The following is a 24,487-nucleotide window of genomic DNA, read 5'->3' as shown; positions in this document are numbered from 1 at the left end:
TTTGTTTGTTTTTTTAAAATTTTGAGATAAAGAAGTCATATGGGGAAAAGAGAGAGGGAACCCATTTTGAAGGATGACTTACTGGAATTACAAAATGCAATATTTAGTTACATATTTCATTGGGATCTTGGAAAAATATAAAAGATACACTACAACTGATTTTCCCATGTGGCATTCTTAAAAACTCATAGCATTTGTATTAGTTAATTCCTATTATTTGTAGTAAAAAAACATATTTAGCCATCCTATTAATGATAAAACATGACTCTCTATCATGAATAGTATAGTCTTTTCCTACTATTAGAGTGAAAGACCATTGAGTGAAATAATAGTCATTCAAGAAAACCCAGGGATGTATAACAACATTTCTAGATTTGGGAACCATGTTTCTTTTTTGTTTAAATTTCTGAAATGATATGAAACAATATCTGCCCCATCCATTCCAATCCTGCCTGGCTAGAAGATTCACAGCTGAGTTTTTGATTTCTCCATTTATAGAGAGAAGGAAGAACACCTGAAAGAGGAGAAATGTATATACACCCAAAGAGATTATCCATTCTGTAGTCGTCCTCTAGGTTATCCCACCGCATTATTGTTTTTAAATATTTGCCATGTCAGAGGTCAGATCGAACTGTACCACAATATATAGGGCTAATAGAATCAAGGCAAACAGGCCTCTGATTTTGAGAAAGTTTGTACCAAATGCTGATGAGAGAGGAAATAAGTACACTCTAGTTTTAGAGGAAGTATTTCTTAGTTTCACATGTCCCTTATTAGAACCAGGATATTATGCTAAGGTTATTTATTACTTCTGAGGATTTCTCCGGATATCTGGGTGTGTGTCTGCAAGAGAATTCACTCTCCTTCCAGTCTTGACTAATTATTTTACTTACCTGGAGATGTAAGAAGGACCCACAAATTTGCAACGCAAGAACAAATCCCTTCAAGAAGGGAGAATTGAAGTCCCAGGACGGTGATTCTCAACCTAGGCTACATATTAGATAAATAAAGAAACTTTTAAAAACTGCAAAAGCCCAGGTCCCAATCCTGGATCAGCTAAATAGGATCATCGGGGGAAGGAATTCCAAAGCTTTAAAGCTTCTCAAATTATTTTAAAGTCCACCAGTTTTGGAGGCTACTTTGGAGACGATCTAGGTGCATATCTAGTTAAAAAATAAAAATAAATATAAAATAAATTGGCAACAGAGTTAAGATGCCTCCTTTCTAATCAAGGACTCTTTTTGCTCCAATGAGAATTATTGAAAATAAATTTTAAAGAGGATACACATTAAATGACTATTTACCAAATGGCAACTGAAGAAAGCATGACTGTATGTTTCAGTAAAAGAGGGCAATAGAAATCAAATTTAAAACCCCAAGGGGAGGAAATCACCAGGGTCAGTGAAAGTTTGTAGCCAGGGGAGATTATGTCACGTATTTACATTATTATTTAATTGTATGTTAAACAGGATTTGTAAAATGAACTATAAATCCAAATACCACCACAGAGGCAGAGTGCTAAAATCTTTCATCTCAGGTTGACACGGATTAGAGATTTGAAAGCCCACTTCTCCTTTTACCATGTCAAATTATAAAAGGAAAAATAAAATGCTGATTTGAGTCTCTAATGAAAGGTAACTGCACGGTTATTGGAAACATACTTTCATTGCAAACGTGGATCTTATTACAGCACAGAGCAGGGCCTGCGTCTTTCTACCTTTAGGTTTTGATGGTGGGATTGCTGTTTACATTCATCTGGTTTTCATTTGAAAAATCCCATCTGTGCTGAGCCTGAAAGAACCGTAAAAATACTAAAGTTACAAGCATTTAAGTAAGGTGAACAGAATTTCCTGGGTTTACTTTGCTAAAATGATGTTTAAAGAAGATTTTGGTGATGTAGGCTGCGAGACCACTATAATATACCTGCTACAACTAATTATGTGTCTGAGATGAGATGCAAAACAGAACTTCAATCCCAGAGGGGAGGGGAAAAAAATATCCTAGCAGCATGATGCACTTATACTAAGTATGGACATTTTCAAAAGTGAATGTATTATAGTTAGGCTAATTATGTAAAACTTTTTATAATATCATATTTATCTGCCATTTTCTATTATAATCCAAACACTTATTGCTACACACATAAAACGTGGAAATAATGGAGTGGAGAAGAGAATGTTTCCATATTACAAAAAACCTAAAAATCAAATCGAATCAAATAAGCCAGATAGTTCTCCTTTTCTATATTGCTCATAAAGGATCAGACTTGCCATGAGAAAGCTTAGTTACTCTGGCATCAGCAGGTGAAGTGTGCCTCAGAAAAAAGAGGAGATTTGAGAGAAGTGGAAATGTCAATATTAGATGTGAATGTTTTAAAAGACAACTTGGGGCTAGGCATTATAGAGGTAAAAGAGAGTTCTTGAGTCAAGCATGGCATCTGGGCAAGTAGAACAGTATTATTCCCCACTTCCATCCCAGGCACATCATTTATATTAATGTAAATAACCCAAGTCAGATATCTGAAAAGATTACTTGGATATTTCTAAGGTATCTTAGATATTTCTAAGGTATCTGGTATATTCCAGAGTTCAAAGGAAGCACTGAGCAACTATCTGGACTTTCCCCAATTTGGATGATCATTCATTGAGTGTTTAGATGAAGTTCAGACTAGACATTGGTTCAAGAAACAGTATCTATGTTTAGGTGATTTTAATACTGCTATTCTAAATTCTTTGCAAGCTCTGTATCTATGAATTGTTGCCTCCATATGCCTTTGTAAAAGTGTAAGTCCAATTAAAACTACTAAAAGAGACAAAAGTCACTCAATCTCTAATTCCTGCCTGGTTGTGCAGTGGAGAATTTACAAAAGATCCTCACTTCATTTCTCATTTCTTCCTCTGTCACTGCTTCTGTGAAGGATTATTCTGGAAATTACACACACACACACACACACACACACACACACACACACTAAAACTGCACTAAAAATACAGAGCCAAATCAAGGGCTTCTGCTAGCTGAGAATCACTCCATCGGAAGTGAGGTTGTCACTGACATTTTTCTTCAGTGGCTGCTCTTTCTTACCGTTCACAATTCACTTGTGTCACAGCCTCCAGGTAAAATTCCCTGACCTCCTAATTATGATAGATCCTGATGTGCATATTTCTCCATTATGTTTTCATAATGATATGTGCATTTAAAATAAATCTTGTGACAGTCCTTTATGATTACTTAATGATCTGTTTCTCCCCCAGCACTGTAGGTTAGGATAGACACAATCTCTTGATTCACCACAAGCAGGTATCAATAAATATTTGGTGAATAAATCAGGATGTGAATGAATATTTAAATGGCAGACGTAAAATTTATTATATCTATTTGCAAGAGCTTTGAGATCCTCAGATATCTAGTGGAATGTTCAGAATTTTCATTCTTTCTTCTATAAATTATTTTAGATTGAGCCTTAATGATTTTTTTAAGATAGACTATTTTTAGAACAGTTCTAGGTTCACAAAGAAATTGAGTGGAAGGTACAGAGATTTTCCATATGCTTCCTACTGCCACACAATCACAGCCTCTCCCATTATCAACATCTCCTATCAGAGTGTTACACTGATAACAATAGGTGAACCTACAGTGACACATCATAATCACCCAAACTCCATAGTTCACATTAGGTTTCTTTCTTGGTGTTGTATATTTTATGGGTTTTGAAAACTGTTTAATGACATGTATCCAACATTATAGTATCATACAAAATAGTTTCACTGGCCCCCAAATTCTACATCCTCCACCTATTCATCCTACCCTCCCCCCCAGCTCCTGGCCACCACTGATCTCTTTACTGTCTACATAGCTTTACCTTTTCCAGAATGACATATACTTGAATTTATACAGTATGTAGCCTTTTCAGATTGGCTTCTTTCCCTTCGTAACCTGCATTTAAATTTCCTCCATGTCTTTTCATGGCTTGATAGCTCATTTCTTTTTAGTGCTGAACAATATACCATTGTCTGGATATACCATCATTTATTTATCCATTCACCTACTGAAGGGCATCTTGGCTGCTTCCAAGTTTGAGCAGTTATGAATAAAGCTGACATAAACATTTATTTATAGCAAGTTTTTGTGTGGACATATGTTTTCAGCTCATTTGGTTAAATACCACGGAGCATTATCACTGGATCATATGGTAAGAGTATGTTTAGTTTTGTAAGAAACCACAAAACTAAAGTGTCTTCCAAAGTGGCTGTACCATTTTGCATTGCCACCAGCAATGACTGAGAGTTCCTCTTGCTCTACTTCTTCACAAGCACTTGGTGTTGGCAGTGTTCCAGATTTTAGCTGTTCTAATTGGTGTGTAGTGGTACCTCATTGTTTTTTAAAATTTACATTTCCCTGATGCAAATTCCCATATGATGTTGTGCATACTTTCATATGTTTATTTGACAATCTGTACATCTTCTTTGGTGAAGTCTCTATTCATGTCTTTTGCCCATTTTTTCATCAAGTTGCTCATTTTCTTATTGTTAAATTAATTTTTTTAATTTGTAAGATTTATCTGGAATTTTTTCTTCAAAATTTCTATCAAAATTTTAATCAATATACTGTTCAAACACAGTTCTCAGAGATACTGATCAGTGGCCCTTAAGTCTAATTTTCAGTTTAAGTGTTAATAATCTATACCGATTATCTTTTCTAAACTCACGTTTTATTGCCAAACATTGTTTAAATAACAGTCAAACTGAATAGAGATTCTAATGATGGGCATCCTGCGCTCTGATATGCTGGAGAAAGCGAGACTTTCTTTTGCTGGACCTTTTGCTGGAGAAAAATGAATACATAAACCAATAAAAAGTACTATAAAGCATTGTTTAATTTGCCTTTCTAAAATTAAATAAATAGTTGTATGGGTTTACTTCTAAGAGTGACATCCAAAAAAGTTAATATGGTTGAGTACCACAGAAGCCCACATTTCCCAGCTTTATTCCCAGTATTATAATCTCCCAAAAAATATCTCGAAAGAGAAAACTGTGGCCATATCCGGTACCTGTATTTAGTCACCCTCTTAAGATTTATAAATGATATTTTGGGTAATTTTAATAAAGTAAAAATATATATATATAAATGAAAGAACTTTCTTCACAATTGGCCACTTCATAGCCTTTGGTCTAAGCCTTTTAGATTTCTAAATAATGTTTCTTCAGGGTAAGCCAGGCATTCTTGCCATGACTCACTTTCTGGTACAACAGCTTGTTAGAGAACGAAAATGGAATTCCAGTTAGAAATGTATACATAATGTTCAAGTTATGTCCAGATCTGCAAATGGATAGGACAGAAAATAGCAAATGTATTCCATTTATATAAAACAAACAGATTTTCCTCTATAGGAGGCACCTATTAAAGCAGGACTCTGCTCAACCAATTGGAGTTCCATGTAAATCCAAATAAGACAAGTATAGAGATTTCTAAAACGGAACCCTGGCTTCCATGATATGAAATTTATTTTTTAAGAGAAGAAAAAAAAATCAAATTGTATAGTTAATAAAAATTGTTTATACTAACTGAAGTTTAGGAAATATGGCAAATATTAAAACAGATTTTATTAGTTAACACTGGGAATATTAACACATTCAAGGAAGAGTTTTCAAGATCCTGTCATCAATCACAATTTGTGTATTGTTACAAATTGACAGCCGTCATTTTTTTGTCTTTCTTTCCAGATCACGTAGAATTAATACGGAAATATTGATCAAGGTGAAGGCAAATGACTCCATCCTGTGAATAAGGCTGAAGCCCAGCAGCTCTAGACTTCAATGATAATTTTGCTCAAGCCAGCTCAATGTTTCATGAACTACCTATACATCCAGTTGATTTATTCTGTAATCTTTTTGGAAGCAGATGTTTGCCTTGCCTTCCAATCAATGATTATTTTATTGAGTGCTCAGTGTCTTTGGTGGGATATGTGATATTTGTCCTCAAGGGGCTTATAACATGTGATTGGTTGTCTTGATTAATTTAACAGCTATCTAAAACAAGAACTCTCCTTGACTATGTGCCAGTCCCTACACTAAGCAGCTCTTAATCCCCTTAATATTCCTACATGGTGGAAGTTTTTATTGCCATTTTACAGGTGGGGAAATAAAAGCACAGAGCCCAAGTTCTCTTAGTTCATAAAGCTGGAATCCAAGCCCAAAATGCCATGCTCCAGAAGCCAGTGTGATTAATTTCACATAATTTCCTTTGTTGGCTTCCCTTCAATTTCCAAAAAGAGGCTTCCTCTTCACCTTTCCTTTTTTATGACATAAAATAGCTTTCTTTGCATTTAAAGTTCTTTATATCAATGACAGTGATCTTAGTATATTTTTAGGCCATAATACCTTTAAATGAAACCAGGAAAAAAAATGAAGATAATTATCAGCTAGTTAAAAATGCTCAATATGTAGACAAGAGAAATTTTTGTTTGGTGACTATGTTGAGAACCTTAAATTTTTACAAATAGAAATACACTCTAGAATGAATGAATGCCCAAAACAATAACAACAGCAGTAATAGAAGCAGCGTTCCCAATGAAGAAATGTATTTGGATGAGGTTTTGGTCTCAGAGAATTAAAAATAATGTATTTATGCAATAGCAATATTATACTTTGGTATTGTAGTTTTAATCAAATCACTGACTATATGAAGGCGAAGACTCAGTAGAAATGTGTTATGGAAATAAAAATGCTAAGTAAGCATTCTATGGCAGTGCTCACTGTGGGCTCTTTGGAGGAAACCGTCTGGGCCAAACACAACATAAAGGTGCTTGTGCCTATATATGTGGCTCAGTGAGTTAGGTCATATCAGAGAAAGTTATGCTTTATCAAAGCATATTGACTGAATTCTACAATTTGTTTACTCTTTTTAAGACTACTTATTTAAAAAAATAAACAATTTAGCTACTCAATAAACAGTTACTAAGCACGTTATTTAGTGGTTTGGCAAGCACTTCAGTAGCTCTTACTATGTGCCAAGTATTGTTATAAATTCTTTACAAATGTTAATTATTCCTCTTAATAGGTTTTTAGTCCTATTTATTCCTCTTAACTTCTTTCATCCTCATAACAATAGGTACAATTTTCATCCCATTTTACAATTGAGGAAACTAAAGCACAACAAAGCTAAAAAACTTAGTCATGGTCAATTGGCAAGTAGCAGAAATCCGTCCCTAAAATACATGCTACTAACCATTATATTATGTGCCTCTCACTTCCTAAGTAAATTGTCTACATTGTTTAGCTCTGAAGAAGCAGTGTGGTGGAGAGCCAGTTTTTTGTTATGGTACAATAAAAGAAAAAGAAAATGTTTTCTAGAAACATTTTTTAAAAACACACGAAAAATAATGTCTTGGGTTATATATAAAATATGTGTGTCCTTAGAAATGTGACAACCTAGTTGGTCAGACAAAGGAATGTAGGAAAATCTACACTGCCTTTAGCCACAGAAATGCTAATATCTAGTCATGTTGGGGGAAAAAATAATTCAAAAGCTGAATTGTATTTTATTTTTTATTTTGAACTTAAAATGTGTGCATTTTGCAAAGCTCAATACCTGCATGCCTCCCACCTCTATGTAATAGTTACCACTACAGATTTCAGAAGATGGAAGCCTTGGTTGGTTAAGCTATCTGCAGAATTGTGTCTGTTCGCTATTTTTCTGGTAGCAATGTAGACTGGAAACTGTAATGAAGACTTACAGAAGACATTCAAACCAACACCGTGTGCCATTTCCCGCCTGCCCTCTTATTGAAGGCAGAGGTGCAGTTAGTGGAAATTGCTTTACAAACCAGGGGAAAAAGGCATAGCACAGGGGAACAAAGCATAGTTTCCGTATTATATCAGAAGGCCATAACAGCAATGTTACAAGTTAGATGGACCTTGTGAAAAGTTTGGTCATGCTTGACTAAAATCGTATGTTTATTTTGAGACTCTTGCATTTGAAAATACATATTTATTTGCATTATGAAATTAGCCAAAATTCTTGATTTTTACAGTATCTGTCCAGGTGTATCTGTCTACACAGATCACATAATTTGCACGCAAATCCGATTGGTTATCATTAGCCCACTCTTCTCTTCGGAACTCCCAATTGTGTGGTTAATTTCCTCAGACCTAAAGAAGAGTCCGTTTCTGAGAATGGCATCTTGTTTTATTTACACAAATAAGCATGTTCCCTGTAAGAATTTCCATAACATTTGGCTGATAATGTTTAATCAGATTATTCATGTGTGAGGCCTGGCGAATTATCTAGGTAAAAGTGGCAACCTGTGTAACAATGTGCCATCATCAGAAAGACTCGGGATGAACATACCCTGTGTAGTCATTTTCTTGTCCACTGCTCGCTGACTGGGGGAGACAATCAGACATCTTTAAAGTACACCACCTCCTGTTTTCAGAACGTCCCTTGCTATCCTCCTCTCCTGCTTTTCTCTCCTCATTTGATAGTGATAGAAGAAGGCCACATTTTTGACATAAATGTGAAGCAAAAATGTGTTCTTAAGTATACCCTTTAAAGACATTTCAGTGGTAAGTGCAATCACATTGTGGTAAAAATCTCCTTTCTCAACAATTTCTAATTTATTTAATAGCAATTCTTCCTTCACCCCTCCACCTCACCCCTGGAGTCCTGATTTTTTTCAAACTGGTTTGCCACAGAGAGAGAGAGAGATACAAAAATTTTGGACTCAAATAACAACTGAGGAAGATGGTGGGAAGTGCTCAGCTGTGAAATCTCTGAAAGTTGTAATAGGAATCAGATGAGCAAGTGACATCACTGTGGCTCAGGCACTGCCTTGGCAAAAATCTGTTCTCAATTTTTGAGTTGCCTAGAAGCAAAAATAATATTTAAGCAAAATAGGTTATAAAATCAGTATGTTAGCTGGTATCACGTAAGTCAGTCATTTTATCATTTCAAATATCTAAAAACACTCATGTACATTAATGAGACATTGACATTTAGAGCAGGGAACAGGACACTGGGACATCAAAATAAACAAAGAGTTAATATCCCCATTACTCATGTGCTTTTAAGGGTCATGGCCATGGCTAGCTCCTCAAATAGGAGTTTGTTATGTGCCTTGAACATGGTGGGGCTAGCGGGTGGGGCAGAAAGCTTGAAACACTTTATTTTTTTTTGCCGCTATCTTCAATGGGTTACAAAGGATCTGCCCTTCCTGATTTTTTTTTTTTTTAATTGCTATTGATTTCTTGGCTCATTCCTATAGTTTTCCTACATTGTTGAGCTACTAAGAGTGTAAGCTATTTGAATTCAGTACACATCTTTATCCTGGCTCTTCATGTCTAATGCCAGCTCTATCTGGGAACATAAGAATGAGTGTTTTTAAGCAAGCTCTTGGGTGAGACTCTATATGGCAGAGTTACCCTAACCCCATTTAGCCCTAGGTTCCTGTTTTTCAGTGTGATCACCACTTGTAGCCTTTTGTAGCCTTTTGGTGATTTGGTCAGCCTACTCACCAGGCAACGAGGCCTATGGGTGAGTTAGCAGCCAGAGTGGTTGCTGAGCTATGTACTACAATGGCCATTGGGCCACATAGGATACTCAGCCATTTTTGCCAAAACAAAATGTGAAAGTATTGGTATCTTCACTGTTGTCTTCTCTCTGTGCTCAGGTATCTCCTTCTAGATCTCTTTTCCTCAGATCAGGTAGCTGCAGAAAAAATAAACAAGTTTACTACCAAAACTGATATCCACTATGGGAAGGAGGTAACACTTCTCTTCTTGCAAAAATACTCCATGTTTGTAAGTAATTTTCTTGGTGCCAACATAACTAGATATGGTGGTTGTAGCATCCTCTTCCCTGTAGGGGTCAGAGGGAAAGCCCTAGTATTCCTCAGCTCAATGCCTCTCAAATCTGAAGAGTCCCTCTATTCTTAACCTTTTCAAAGAGCAAAGGATGGTGCGAAGGTTAAGGCACAGAGCTTTTTCTTACCAACCCCAAGGGAGGTATCTGACCCTCACTTTGGGCATCTCTCTCTTTAGGATATAGAATAGTTTATGTCCAATTATCTTGAACTTTCAGCTTTAGTCATCAACTCCAGGATATGTAGAAAGGTATTTCTACAAATGATGTTATGCTAGCTCAGCGTCACCTGCTATCACTGCTCCTACAAGAGGTGTAATTTTCAATAAAGGAACCAACTAAAAGTATTGGTAAGCATTGTAAGCAAATTTCAAACAGCGTTTTCATTTTAAGTTGTTTTATAAATAGAAGGTGAACAAGTATAAGATTCTTTCTCACTCTATCATTCCTCTCACCCTCCTTAGTTCCTTCCTTTCCCAGGTATACTCCAAGTTAAAGAGAAGAATAATTCATTTTATTATCTATTTGAAGTATTTCCCATCCACCTTGAGTCCCTAGAACAGTTCAAACATGAAGAAAGTCCACTTTATCCACGTGACACCAGGTATTCTGGAAACACAATAGGTGTTTATAAAATACCCTGCTGTATAAATAATCAGAAGACTGGAGAATCTGGGCTTATCAATTCATTTACTTGAATACGATTAAGATAATAATAGTGAAAAGTAACACTATAATAAGAATGAAAACAGAGATGTCCTTTCCTCCAAAGAGTTAAAAGCTTTGTAAAAGTTATGATGCTTATTATGGATTTTTTTAAGGTAAATGCTATTCATTTTCATATTTCATGGTTTTGAAATTGGACAAATTGATGCACACAGTGGCTGATTCCAATGCTCATAATCTCAGCGGTTAAGGAAGCCAAATCTAAGACGTGGGTTTTTGGAATTTCAGGCAAGGGAGGCTAGGCTACGTGAGCGCTGCTTAAAGTGTGGTATCTTGATACCCTGCAGTGTCCGTTTCTGCTTAAGATCAGTTTCCTTTTTTCTAGCTCTCTGGCACATTGAAGAACCTCAAATTGCATGGAAATAATTGAGGATGGCTTATTGTGATCATTCATGTCATGTGCAAACCTTATGAGGTTGGTGAGCTATGTGAAATAGCACTGCTGTGTCCTAGCCACTGAAATTATCTGTATGAATGGTTATTTTCTGTGTCACTCCAAACCTCAAATATGTATAATGCTGCTTTCATTCAAGTCATATGTGTTCAGAGCCTTTCAACATAGCATTTCAAAATAACTGTGAAAGTGGAAGCTATGTATAAGTTCCACACTCCGCCCATTACAACCCATGCTCAGGAATTCCTCACCTGTTAATGCAGATTCTTCTGAAGATGTTAGGCCTCGCCTGTCTTGTTTGAGAGGAGTGATATTGAAATGAACCACGTCTCAAAACATAGAGAAGTAAGTTCTGACAGGGCACATATTTATCTTCTGCCAGGATTAGTTAGAGGATTTTTAAAACTTGGCTTCTGAAAAAGTGGAGCTGAACGTACAACATGTGACAGAGCTGTAATGTTTTCTGAACAAGGGAACGAATCGCTTTTAAAGGCATGGAACTATGTTCATATACACAAATGTGTTTATACAGACACACCCATGCATGCGTTGAGAGGTGATTTTTCTTCCTTTTTAGTGCTGGAATACAATTTGGCCAATACTTTAATAAACATTATTTTCTTTGCGTTCAAACTTTTTCATTTCAAAACACAAAAAGCATAATGCTATTGAAAGGGAGTAAAATATACCACCCAAAATATGCCTCTTTGGCATATTGATTATCTTAAGATGATTATTAAAAGAAACCCAGCAGACATGAGAGAATCTCTGAAAACTGAGTAGACATTATCCTTTTAAAAGAACATCTACTTTTATAAGGATAAACTGAAATACTGTTTTCCCCTGTATCTCATGTTTCTAAATTCCCCACATTCCATCTCCATCTTAGTAAAATAAATAAGTCCTACTTTTCTGCAGTGACATTAGATGTCACAATGTGACAGGAAACTTGCTGCCACTTGACAAAGAGAACTGTATCCATTTTTTTTGCTATTAGTTCCAGTTCTCCTGGTAACTTAAATCCTGGGGAAGAACTTGCTCTGCACTGATGAAGGCCGTGTTCTATCCAGAGTTGAACAAATTGTCTTTCTTGCTGGCGCTGGTGCCTTCAACTATCTCCGGAACTTGTCAAGGACGCGGAGGGTCAAGAATAGCTTTCTCATTTTAAACAACGTGACAAAACAGCATAAAGTGTCCCATTTCAGCAAGTCTGCATGAAGTTTATTCCTGCAATCGGTGCAATCAAATCAAATCTGCTCACCAGAAGTCAAATGTATGAACTTCATTCTCCCTTGTAATTCAGGAATTAGAGAGCCATCTACTGGTCTCATCTTCCCAAGTGATTTTCCAAATAGACAGGAGAATATCATGAAGAAGTGAAACATATGCCACAGTTTTAAGCCAAACAAAAAATATTTACCTTTCTCATTATAGTTGGAGAAAATATTTGTATTCTTTCTCCTCTGAGACTGAAGGATAAAATAGAAGTACTTCTATTGGGCAAATTAGATAAAATAGAGACTACATCATACAAGTAAAATAAAATGATAATTTATAGTAATTAAACAGTTAATCAGCAAGTAGTGGAAAATGTGCTACATGTTTAGTTTGCTTTTCTAGAATAAGTATGAGACATGATAACTTCTGTCAGAAAACTTTTATTCTAATTTGAAATAAAAGAAAATTAATAATAAGACACTGAATGGATAATACAATATTTTGGCATCAAAGTAAATGTACAGGACTTGAAGTTAGAACGCCTGAGTCTAAATGTTACATACTCCATTTATTAGCCTGATAATGTGGACTAGCTCACTTAGCCTCACTTTTTCTTTTTTTTTTTGGCAATTTTTTTTTTAACATCCTAATTGGAGTATAATTGCTTTACATTGTTGTGTTAGTTGCTGCTGTATAACAAAGTGAATCAGCTATATGTATACATATATCCCCATATCCCCTCCCTCTTGTGTCTCCCTCCCACCGTCCCTATACCACCCCTCTAGGTGGTCACAAATCACCTAGCTGATCTCCCAGTGCTATGCGGGTGCTTCCCACTAGCTATCTATTTTACATTTGGTAGTGTATATATGTCCATGCCACTCTCTCACTTCGTCTCAGCTTAACCTTCACCCTCCCCGTGTCCTCAAGTCCATTCTCTATGTCTGCGTCTTTATTCCTGTCCTGCACCTAGGTTCATCAGAACCATTTTTTTTTTTTTTTTTTTTTAGATTCCATATATATGTGTTAGCATAGGGTAGGTGTTTTTCTCTTTCTGACTTACTTCACTCTGTATGACAGACTCTAGGTCCATCAACCTCACTACAAATAACTCAATTTCGTTTCTTTTTATGGCTGAGTAATATTCCATTGTATATACGTGCCACACCTTCTTTATCCATTCATCTGTCGATGGACACTTAGGTTGCTTCCATGTCCTGGCTATTGTAAATAGATCTGCAATGAACATTGTGGTATATGACTTTTTTCTTTTTTCTTTTTCATTTATTTATTTATTTTCTTGTTAGTCATCCATTTTATACACATCAGTGTATACATGTCAATCCCAATCTCCCAGTTCATCACACCACCACCCCAACCCCCTGCCACTTTCCCCCTTGGTGTCCATACGTTTTTTCTCTACTTCTGTGTCTCAATTTCTGCTCTGCAAACTGGTTCATCTGTACCATTTTCTAGGTTCCACATACATGCGTTAATATACGATATTTGTTTTTCTCTTTCTGACTTACTTCACTCTGTATGACAGTCGTTGGATGCATCCACATCTCTACAAATGCCCCAATTTCGTTCCTTTTTATGGCTAGTAATATTCCATTGTATATATGTACTACATATTCTTTAACCATTCATCTGTCGATGGGCATTTAGGTTGCTTCCATGATATGGCTATTGTAAATAGTGCTGCAATGAACATTGGGGTTCATGTGTCTTTTTGAATTATAGTTTCCTCTGGGTATATGCCCAGGTGTGGGATTGCTGGGTCATATGTTAATTCTATTTTTAGTTCTTTAAGGAACCTCCATAGTGTTCTCCATAGTGGCTGTATCAATTTACATTCTCACCAACAGTGCAAGAGGGTTCCCTTTCTCCACACCCTCTCCAGCATTTGTTGTTTGTAGATTTTCTGATGATGCCCATTCTAACTGGTGTGAGGTGATACCTCATGGTAGCTTTGATTTGCATTTCTCTAATAATTAGTGATGTTGAGCAGCTTTTCTTGGCCATCTGTATGTTTTCTTTGGAGAAATGTCTATTTAGGTCTTCTGCCCATTTGTGGATTTGGTTGTTTGTTTTTTTAATATTGAGCTGCATGTGCTGTTTATATATTTTGGAGATTAATCCTTTGTCCGACAATTCGTTTGCAAATATTTTCTCCCATTCTGAGGGTTGTCTTTTCGTCTTGTTTATGGTTTCCTTTGCTGTGCAAAAGCTTTTAAATTTCATTAGGTCCCATTTGTTTATTTTTGTTTTTATTTCCATTACTCTAGGAGGTGGATCAAAAAAGACCTTTCTGTGATTTATGTCAAAGAGTGTTCTTCCTATGTTTTCTGCTAAGAGTTTTATAGTGCCCGGTCTTACATTTAGGTCTCTAATTTACTTTGAGTTTATTTTTGTGTATGGTGTTAGGGGGTGTTCTAATTTCATTCTTTTACATGTAGCTGTCCAGTTTTCCCAGCACCACTTATTGAAGAGACTGTCTTTTCTCCATTGTATATTCTAGCCTCCTTTATCATAGATTAGTTGACCATAGGTGCATGGGTTTATCTCTGGGCGTTCTATCCTGTTCCTTTGATCTATATTTCTGTTTTTGTGCCAGTACCATATTGTCTTGATTACTGTAGCTTTGTAGTATAGTCTGAAGTCAGGGAATCTGATTCCTCCAGCTCTGTTTTTTTCCCTCAAGACTGCTTTGGCTATTCGGGGTCTTCTGTGTCTCCATACAAATTTTAAGATTTTTTTTGCTCTAGTTCTGTAAAAAATGCCATTGATTATTTGATAGGGATTACATTGAATCTGTAGATTGCTTTGGGTAGTATAGTCATTTTCACAATATTGATTCTTCCAATCCAAGAACATGGTATATCTCTCCATCTGTTGGTATCATCTTTAATTTCTTTCATCAGTGTCTTATAGTTTTCTGCATACAGGTCTTTTGTCTCCCTAGTTAAGTATATTCCTAAGTATTTTATTCTTTTTGTTGCAATGGTAAATGGGAGTGTTTCCTTAATTTCTCTTTCAGATGGTTCATCATTAGTGTATGGGAATGCAAGAGATTTCTGTGCATTAATTTTGTATCCTGCTGCTTTACCAAATACATTGATGAGCTCTAGTAGTTTTCTGGTGGCATCTTTAGGATTCTCTATGTACAGAATCATGTCATTTGCAAACAGTGACAGTTTTACTTCTTCTTTTCCAATTTGGATTCCCTTTATTTCTTTTCCTTCTCTGATTGCCATGGCTAGGACTTCCAAAACTATGTTGAATAATAGTGGTGAGGGTGGACATCCTTGTCTTGTTCCTGATCTTAGAGGAAATGCTTTCAGTTTTTCACCATTGAGAATGAGGTTTGCTGTGGGTTTGTCGTATATGGCCTTTATTATGTTGAAGTAGGTTCCCTTTATGCCCACTTTCTGGAGAGTTTTTTATCATAAATGTTGTTGAATTTTGTCAAAAGCTTTTTCTGCATCTATTGAGATGATCATATGGTTTTTATTTTTCAATTTGTTAATATGGTATATTACATTGATTGATGTGCGTATATTGAAGAATCCTTACATCACTGTGATAAATCCCACTTGATCATGGTGGATGATCCTTTTGTGGTGTTGGATTCTGCTTACTAGTATTTTGTTGAGGATTTTTGCATCTATATTAATCAGTGATATAGGTCTGTAATTTTCTTTTTTTGTAGTATCTTTGTCTGCTTTTGTTATCAGGGTGATGGTGGCCTCATAGAATGAGTTTGGGAGTTTTACTTCCTCTGCAATTTTTTGGAAGAGTCTGAGAAGGATGGGTGTTAGCTCTTCTCTAAATGTTTGATAGAATTCACCTGTGAAGCCATCTGGTCTTGGACTTTTGTTTGTTGGAAGATTTTTAATCACAGTCTCAATTTTATTACTTGTGATTGGTCTGTTCATATTTTCTATTTCTTCCTGGTTCAGTCTTGGAAGGTTATACCTCTAAGAATTTGTCCATTTCTTCCAGGTTGCCCATTTTATTGGCATAGAGTTGCTTGTAGTAGAATCTTAGGATTCTTTGTATTTCTGTGGTGTCTGTTTTAACTTCTCCTTTTTCATTTCTAATTTTATTGATTTGAGTCCTCTCCCTCTTTTTCTTGATGTGTCTGGCTAATGGTTTATCAATTTTGTTTATCTTCTCAAAGAACCAGCTTTTAGTTGTATTGATCTTTGCTATTGTTTTCTTTGTTTCTATTTCATTTATTTCTGCTCTGATTTTTATGATTTCTTTCCTTCTGCTAACTTTGGGTTTTGCTTGTTCTTCTTTCTCTAGTTCCTATAGGTGTAACATTAGATTGTTTATTTGAGACTTTTCTTGTTTCTTGAGGTAGGCTTGTGTAGCTATAAACTGCCCTCTTAGAACTGCTTTTGCTGAATCCCATAAGGTTTGGATTGTCATGTTTTCATTGGCATTTGTCTCTAGGTATTTTTTGATTTCCTCTTTGATTTCTTCAGTGATCTCTTGGTTATTTAGTAACGTATTGTTTTGCCTTCATGTGTTTGTGTTTTTTACGTTTCTTTCCCTGTAAGTGATTTCTAATCTCACTGCGTTGTGGTTAGAAAAGATGCTTGATATGATTTCAATTTTCTTAAATTTACTGAGGCTTGATTTGTGACCCAAGACGTGATCTATCCTGGAGAATGTTCCAAGTGTACTTGAGAAGAAAGAGTAATCTGCTGTTTTTGGATGGAATGTCCTATAAATATCAATTAAATCTTTCTGGTCTATTGTGTCATTTAAAGCTTGTGGTTCCTTATTAATTTTCTCTTTGAGTGATCTGTCCATTGGTGTAAGTGAGGTGTTAAACTCCCCCACTATTATTATGTTACTGTTGATTTCCTCTTTTAGAGCTGTTAGCAGTTGCCTTATGTATTGAGGTGCTCCTATGTTAGGTTCATATATATTTATAATTGTTATATCGTCTTCTTGGATTGATCCCTTGATCATTATGTAATGTCCTTCCTTGTCTCTTGTAACATTCTTTATTTTAAAGTCTATTTTATCTGATATGAGTATTGCTACTCCAGCTTTCTTTTGATTTCCACTTGCATGGAATATCTTTTTCCATCCCCTCACTTTCAGTCTGTATGTGTCGCTAGGTCTGAAGCGGGTCTCTTTTAGAGAGTATATATATGGATCTTGTTTTGTACCCTTTCAGTGAGCCTGTGTCTTTTGGTTGGAACATTTAATCCATTCACATTTAAGGTAGTTATTGATATGTATGTTCCTATTATCATTTTCTTAATTGTTTTGTGTTTGTTTTTGTACGTGCTTTTCTTCTCTTGTGTTTCCCACTTAGAGGAGTTCATTTAGCATTTGCTGTAGAGCTGGTTTGGTGGTGCTGAATTCTTAGTTTTTGCTTGTCTGTAAAGCTTTTGATTTCTCCATCAAATCTGAATGAGATCCTTGCTGGATAGAGTGATCTTGGCTGTAGGTTTTCCCTTTCATCCTTTTAAATATGTCCTGCCACTCCCATCTGGCTTCTAGAGTTTCTGCTGAAAGATCAGCTGTTAACCTTATGGGGATTTCTTTGTATGTTTTTCTGTTGTTTTTCCTTTTCTGCTTTCAATATTTTTTCTTTGTCTTTATTTTTTGTCAATTTGATTACTATGTGTCTCAGCATTTTTCTACTTGTTTCTATTTTTTCTTTGTATTTAATTTTTGATAGTTTGATTAATATGTGTCTTGGAGTGTTTCTCCTTGGATTTATCCTGTATGGGACTCTGCACTTCTTGGACTTGATTGACTATTTCCTTTCCCATATTAGTGAAGTTTTTCAACTATAATCTCTTCAAATATTTTCTCAGTCCCTTTCTTTTCCTCTTCTTCTTCTGGGACCCCTATAATTCGAATGTTGGTACGTTTAATATTGTCCCAGATGTCTCTGAGACCATCCTGAATTCTTTTCATTCTTTTTTCTTTATTCTGCTCTGTGGTAGTTATTTCTACTATTTTACCTTCCAGGTCACTTATCCGTGCTTCTGCCTCAGGTATTCTGCTATTGATTCATTCTAGAGAATTTTTACTTTCATGTATTGTATTGTTCATCTTTGTTTGTTTGCTCTTTAGTTCTTCTAGGTCCTTGTTAAACGTTTCTTGTACTTTCCCCATTCTATTTCCAAGATTTTGGGTCATCTTTACTATCATTACTCTGAATTCTTTTTCAGGTAGACTGCCTATTTCCTCTTCATTTGTTTGGTGTGGTGGGGTTTTACCTTGCTCCTTACTCTGCTGTGTGTTTCAGTGTCTTCTCATTTTGCTTAACTTACTGTGTTTGGGGTCTCCTTTTTGCAGACTGCAGGTTCATAGTTCCCATTGTTTTTGGTGTCTGCCCCCAGTGGGTAAGGTTGGTTCAGTTGGTTATGTAGGCTTCCTAGTGGAGGTGTCTGGTGACTGTTTTTTGGTGGATGAGGCTGAATCTTGTCCTTCTGATGGGCAGGACCGTGTCTGGTGGTGTGTTTTGGGGTATCTGTGAACTTATTGTGATTTTAGGCAGCCTCTTTGCTAATGGCTGGGGTTGCGTTCCCGTCTTGCTAGTTGTTTGGCATGTGGTGTCCAGCATCGTAGCTTGCTGGTCATTGAGTGGAGCTGGATGTTAGTGTAGAGATGGAGATCTCTGGGAGAGCTCTCACTGATTGATATTACATGTGGCCAGGAGGTCTCTGGTTGTCCAATGTCCTGAACTCGGCTCTCCCACCTCAGAGGCTCAGGCCTGACACCCAGCCAGAGCACAAAGACCCCGTCTGCTACATGGCTGTAGTGCCTTCAGAGTTGGAGAAGCTGGCCTCTAGTGGCTCTCCTTCTGTGCTGCACATTAGAATCACCTGCTTCTTCCTTGTTTTGCCCCAAAGGCAGTGTTCCACAGAGAAAAACAGTAGCCTTGAAAATAGTCACAGCTCTGAGATGGCTTTTTTTTTTCCTTTTTGCTTAGTCGGGTTTCACTTGCTCACAAGGGGCTACGTGCAGAGACCTCGCACCTGGCTCTTCTGAAGAGATTTGCTAGTGTGGAATGGCTGCAGCCAGCACCTCAGCTTAGACGGGTGTGTGCAGAAGTGGGACGAAGGACACTGCATCCAAGATCAGCCTCAGTTTTTTTATCTGATAACTGTGGAAGATAATATCTACCTCACCAATTTATTGTAACATAATTTTCTAAAATTTTTAAAGTTTTATACATGCAGGGTATAAAATGCTGATATCATGGAGTCCAATAAAATGCATGAACTGTTGGAATCTAAACCTGAAGGAGGAGCAATTAAGGTCAGAGTACTTATGGGGGATGTTATAAAGAGCTCCTGGATAACGGAAAATATTTCCAAAAGTGAAAATGAGTTAGATGGGCATTTATAAAGTGCTTAAGTAGGTAAATATAGGACACATCAATCTGAGGGGGAAAAATGTGTTACTCCTTGATTTCCCCATGGATAGTAGCAGTTTAGTTTATATTGAACTGCTGGAAGTTTGGGAGAGGGGTTGGACTAAGTTGAAATTTAATCTCTGGCTAGTTGAACATAGGTTTTAAAAAAATCAGCAGGGGAGAGAATAAAAAATCAAGTATTGAATAAAATGAAGAAGAGGAAGATGATGGAGGTAAAGTGTTCCAGAGAGCATTAGGTGAAAAAGAGAGACTTCATAAAATATGAGTGAAAACGTTGAAAGACTCAAATTAGCTTGGAGAGTAGAAAATAAGAATAATGATGGCTAAAATCTTTGGGATTTCTAGAGGTTTTGTATAAGCATTAGAACTCTAAGGTGAGGGTAGTCGTTACAGGCATGGGCTGGTCTTCTGCAACTGCTAAGTAATGAAATAGACTCCTGTGAGCACACTGCTCCCTTCATTCAAATGTTCATTTTTGTACATCAGAAATTTACATCCCATCTAGACAAAAGGTCTAAGATACCTGGGAAGTTTCTTTACAAAGGGAATTTTAAAGCCCATCTTTACTTCAAAGAGTAAACAAAGGTATGAAAGGGTTTTCTTTGCATGTCTTCATTCAGGAAAACTTATCATGTTTCTTTGGAATATAATAATAAAAAGCTTTATATCATCATTTTCTTTTTAAGGATTGCATGATGAGAGTGAGTAATATAGCTATTGTTAATTTTTAGACAATGAAAGAAAATTAATACTCTGCAATCTTGGGTATTTTCCAAAGCTTTCCAAATTTCAGTACCAATTAAAGAGCATATTTTCCCCTTCAGTATTTCTAATTTAAAAAACTAATTAAGCATGACTTATATTAACATTAATAGCATTAATGGAAAATGCTTAGGATGATTATATTCTTAAATTCTATTTTCTGGATAAAACATTTAACCATCTGCAGTCTCTATATTTGTTGTACAGAATTTAATCTCCATTCTCTCTCACACATACCATCTTTAAAAGCTGAACTCACAGGATACCTCCTTCCTGAAGTAAGTGAATTCCCAGTTCTGTTAAAGTCTGAAGGTGAAATTCACTACAAGTTCTGAAAGCACATCCTGCTTATTTAAAGGATCATCGTCTCCCACAATGAACTAAACTCATGATTATGAAGGTCTTATTTTGCTTCCTTTCCTCTCTCAATTGCATTGCAAAATATCTCTTTTGAACATGAACATTTATGTCACCTCTCAAATGAAAATCACTTCTTCCCTCTGAAGCCCCAGAGGTTTTAATGGATTCCTCAGTTACAGTATTCATTATATTTCCCTTGCATTTTAATTATTGTTGTCATTGTTAATCGATCCTAGCAAAAAGTGTTGTTCAAAATAGGACTCATCCTCTGGGAGTGGTCAGTGGATTGACAGATGACCTTTAGCCCAGTGCAGACCACAAACATACACTCACATCTCTCAGCCCATATCAGGGATATGGATATGACAGGAACAGGAGCAGGAACAGGGCACCTCATCCACTAGGAGTCCTGCTATGTTGATTAGGCCATTTATGCTAGAAATGGAATCATTGTACTTGATTAAAGGGTCTATGCAATGGTGGCCAAAACTAATTAGACATCAAAATTACCAGGGAGCTTAAAAAAATGGGGGGGGGGTGGTCTTACCTAGGCTCTATATTAGAATTCTACATTATGCTTCCCTAGGATTTAGTCCTATAAGTTGTGTCTTTAGGACTCTTTCATTTGAAACCACGGGTTAGTCCAAAAACACCTAGCAAAGTAACTAAGTCCTGAGATACATATAAATTAGTTCGAAGGATTTATAGCTCTACTCTCCAACCTAGCTAACCAAAATTCTTTATAAAGTGTTAAGGCTCAAATCCGATTTAATTTTGTTTGCCTTCCTTTGCCTTGTTTTGTATGTTTCTACCTCAAAGACCATTCAGGGTGGGATAACTTTTGCAATCAGAATTCTGGATACTGTTGTTAGTATCCAGGACATCCTGGCATAATCTAAATCTGCTAGTCCCAACCCAGTGTCCACAATACTTTTTAATACTTATAACTTTATACTGCTCTAATAAATCTAATTGAATAAAAATCAGTTTAGAATTTGAGGGAGAGCCATCAAATCACTAAGGTCCACTTTTTATCAGGGATATGTTGATTATGAACCCATAATTCAGGACACATTTAATGGTCCTGGAAATCTTTGGAAAGCTGTGGCTAAGTGCTTGCATTTTTCACATCAAACCACTGGAGTTCAAAGTACATCTTCCACTTACTTGCTTGCAATCATTCTGAAGTTGTGTAGTCTTGCTAAGAATTCATGGCAGAATCCATAAAGTATATTTAGCACAGTGTCCAGAAAATAAATACAAACTACCGGCTAGGTAACACTAATTTTTACTGTGATTATTGTTGTCATCCTATTGCAAATTTAATGATAGTTACCTTTAGCAGTTGGAGAAGTCAAGCTGGTTTACTTAGTTTTGCCCATCCCTCCCTAGTATCCTTGTCAAGCTATTTCTCAGTACTGTTAAATTCACCACTAGTTGATACACTTACTAACTGGACCATTGCCTCCTACAGAGAAATAAGTTATTGAGCACATGTCTCTCGTGTGCCTCTCTTTTGCTTCTATTTCTCAACTGCACTATAAAATGTCTCCTACACATGGAATTCATATATACAAAATTACTATGAGAAGTTTGGAAGTTTTGATTGCAGTATCAGAGACTTCCTTGAGATCATGGGAAAGTCATTTAATGTCCCTTATTCTTATTCCACTTAAAACAGAAAAAGAAATCTGTCCAAAACTTCAGTATTCCTATAGGGAAAAATATCTGTGCAGAATCAGGTAATTACAGTCATTGAATGAGATTCCACTTTGAGATAAATTGATGAAAAGCAAAACCTTTGAAAAAAGGATTAAGTATGTGTATAATGACCCAGACTTTTACCTCTACCATTTGGGTAGTTTTAATCTCTGACTTCTTCATTGTAGTTGATTGAATAAATTGATCTCTTAACTGTAAGAGTTGACTTCTATACATCTCAGACAGTACTTGGTTTCTGTGTGTTCCATAGCTGCTGCATCATGCTGTGAGGATTTATCTGTCCATATGCCTCTGAAAAGATCTCAGTATGAGCTGTTAAATGTTATTGGATTTGGTCAATATTCCATGTGAGTTGGTAAGTACAGCTCAGCTGAGTCACTTGACAAGTCCCTGCAGTTAAGGATTTAATTTGTAACACCTCCCAGAAAAAAGGAATAAAAATAAAGTACCGCTTACATCTACTTTATATAATACGTCTATGTATCTCAATTCCTCCAGAAACTGAAGCTGTTGGGCCAGCTGGACAACTGATAGAGTCTTACATTTTCATAAACAGAGTATCCTAAAAATTTCCTTCCTCCCAAGGTGGCATGAGGAGACGAGAGTCTTTTTCCCATTTAACCCAAGCATTGCTTTAAAAAGATTTGCCATTGTCAAGAAATGTTAATTGCACATGCATCTTTCAGTCTAAAATATAAAAACATTTTTTTCAAACATGAAGCAAATCTCTCAGAATTAAAGAGTAAACAATTTTAGAGATACGGCAATCTATAGAAGTGGATGTTCAGTGGTCAGTACAGGACAATTGGCAGGATATAAGAAAAATAAAAGCAGGGATTCTGGAAGGGTGGTATTTTAATAATTGATGGCTTTTGGATGTGTCTGATGTGAATGAAGGCGTTTCTGTTGAAAGTATAAAATGCCCGACAAGGAGTTAAGAGTGGGCAACATGTGGAGTGATTTCCAGAGCCTGCTAGCTCCCTCTGGATTGCTTAGGCAAACTTTATAGTGGTCTTATCTTTAATATGAAAGGCATAGAGGAAAGATCATCTGAGGAAATAATAATAATTGTGATATCGATGATAATACCAATAGCTAACATTTATTGATTGATAATTATATGTAAGCAGTGTTCTTTTATTCCATTGCTTTATGATATTAAAAAACAAACAAACAAACAAACATGATCTTTAAAACAATAGCAACCACACTAAGGACCTCAGAAATAAGGCAAAGGAGCTTTAATAACATTAGGTCAAAGTGTCAAAAATGAAGAGAATCGATGAGTTCTGTGTATTACATCTCACCAAATAAAGTCTTGATACTCAGCTTGGCATGTAAGACCCTTGGCATTATCTGGCTTTTGTCTCCCTTTCCAGTATCTTCTCAACTTTTCTAATTGCTGTAATCCAGTTTATATTTCTTGGTTTTGATGACAGTTCTTGGATTCATACTGTGTTCAGTGTGCCTTAGCATAGCCTGTTCCTAGTGTTCAGTGGACTTTCCATTCCCCTCTTGTTTACCTGCCAAGCTCCACTTTGTCTTTTCTTCAAGTACTGTGACAGGTATTTGCTTCCTCTGTGAAACATTTTCTGCACAACTGAGAGGGTGGGGAAGCCAGTGAGCCTTGACACTACACAAACTCAAGATTGAACCATATTTTTTTTTCCCTTCTGACATCTTTTTATTATGTTTTCCTTTTATTTATATTGAGATATAACTGACACATAGCATTGTGTAAGTCTGAGGTGCACAATGTGTTGATTTGATACATTTATATACTGCAATATGATCACCATTGTAGCGTTAGCTAACACCTCCATCATGTCACATAATTATCATTTTTTGGTGGTAAGAACAATTAAGATCTAGTCTCAACAACTTTGAAGTATATAATACAATATTTTTAAATATATTCATAATGCTGAGCATTAGAGCTCCAGAGCTTATTCATCTTGTAACTGTCAGTTTGTGCCCTTTGACAAACATTCTTCCCATTTCCCCAGCCCTACAGCTCCTGGTAACCATTC

Source organism: Balaenoptera borealis (genome assembly GCF_965194805.1).
Source record: "Balaenoptera borealis genome assembly, chromosome: 3".
NCBI classification, from domain to species: domain Eukaryota; kingdom Metazoa; phylum Chordata; class Mammalia; order Artiodactyla; family Balaenopteridae; genus Balaenoptera; species Balaenoptera borealis.
This window is presented reverse-complemented; position numbering follows the sequence as displayed.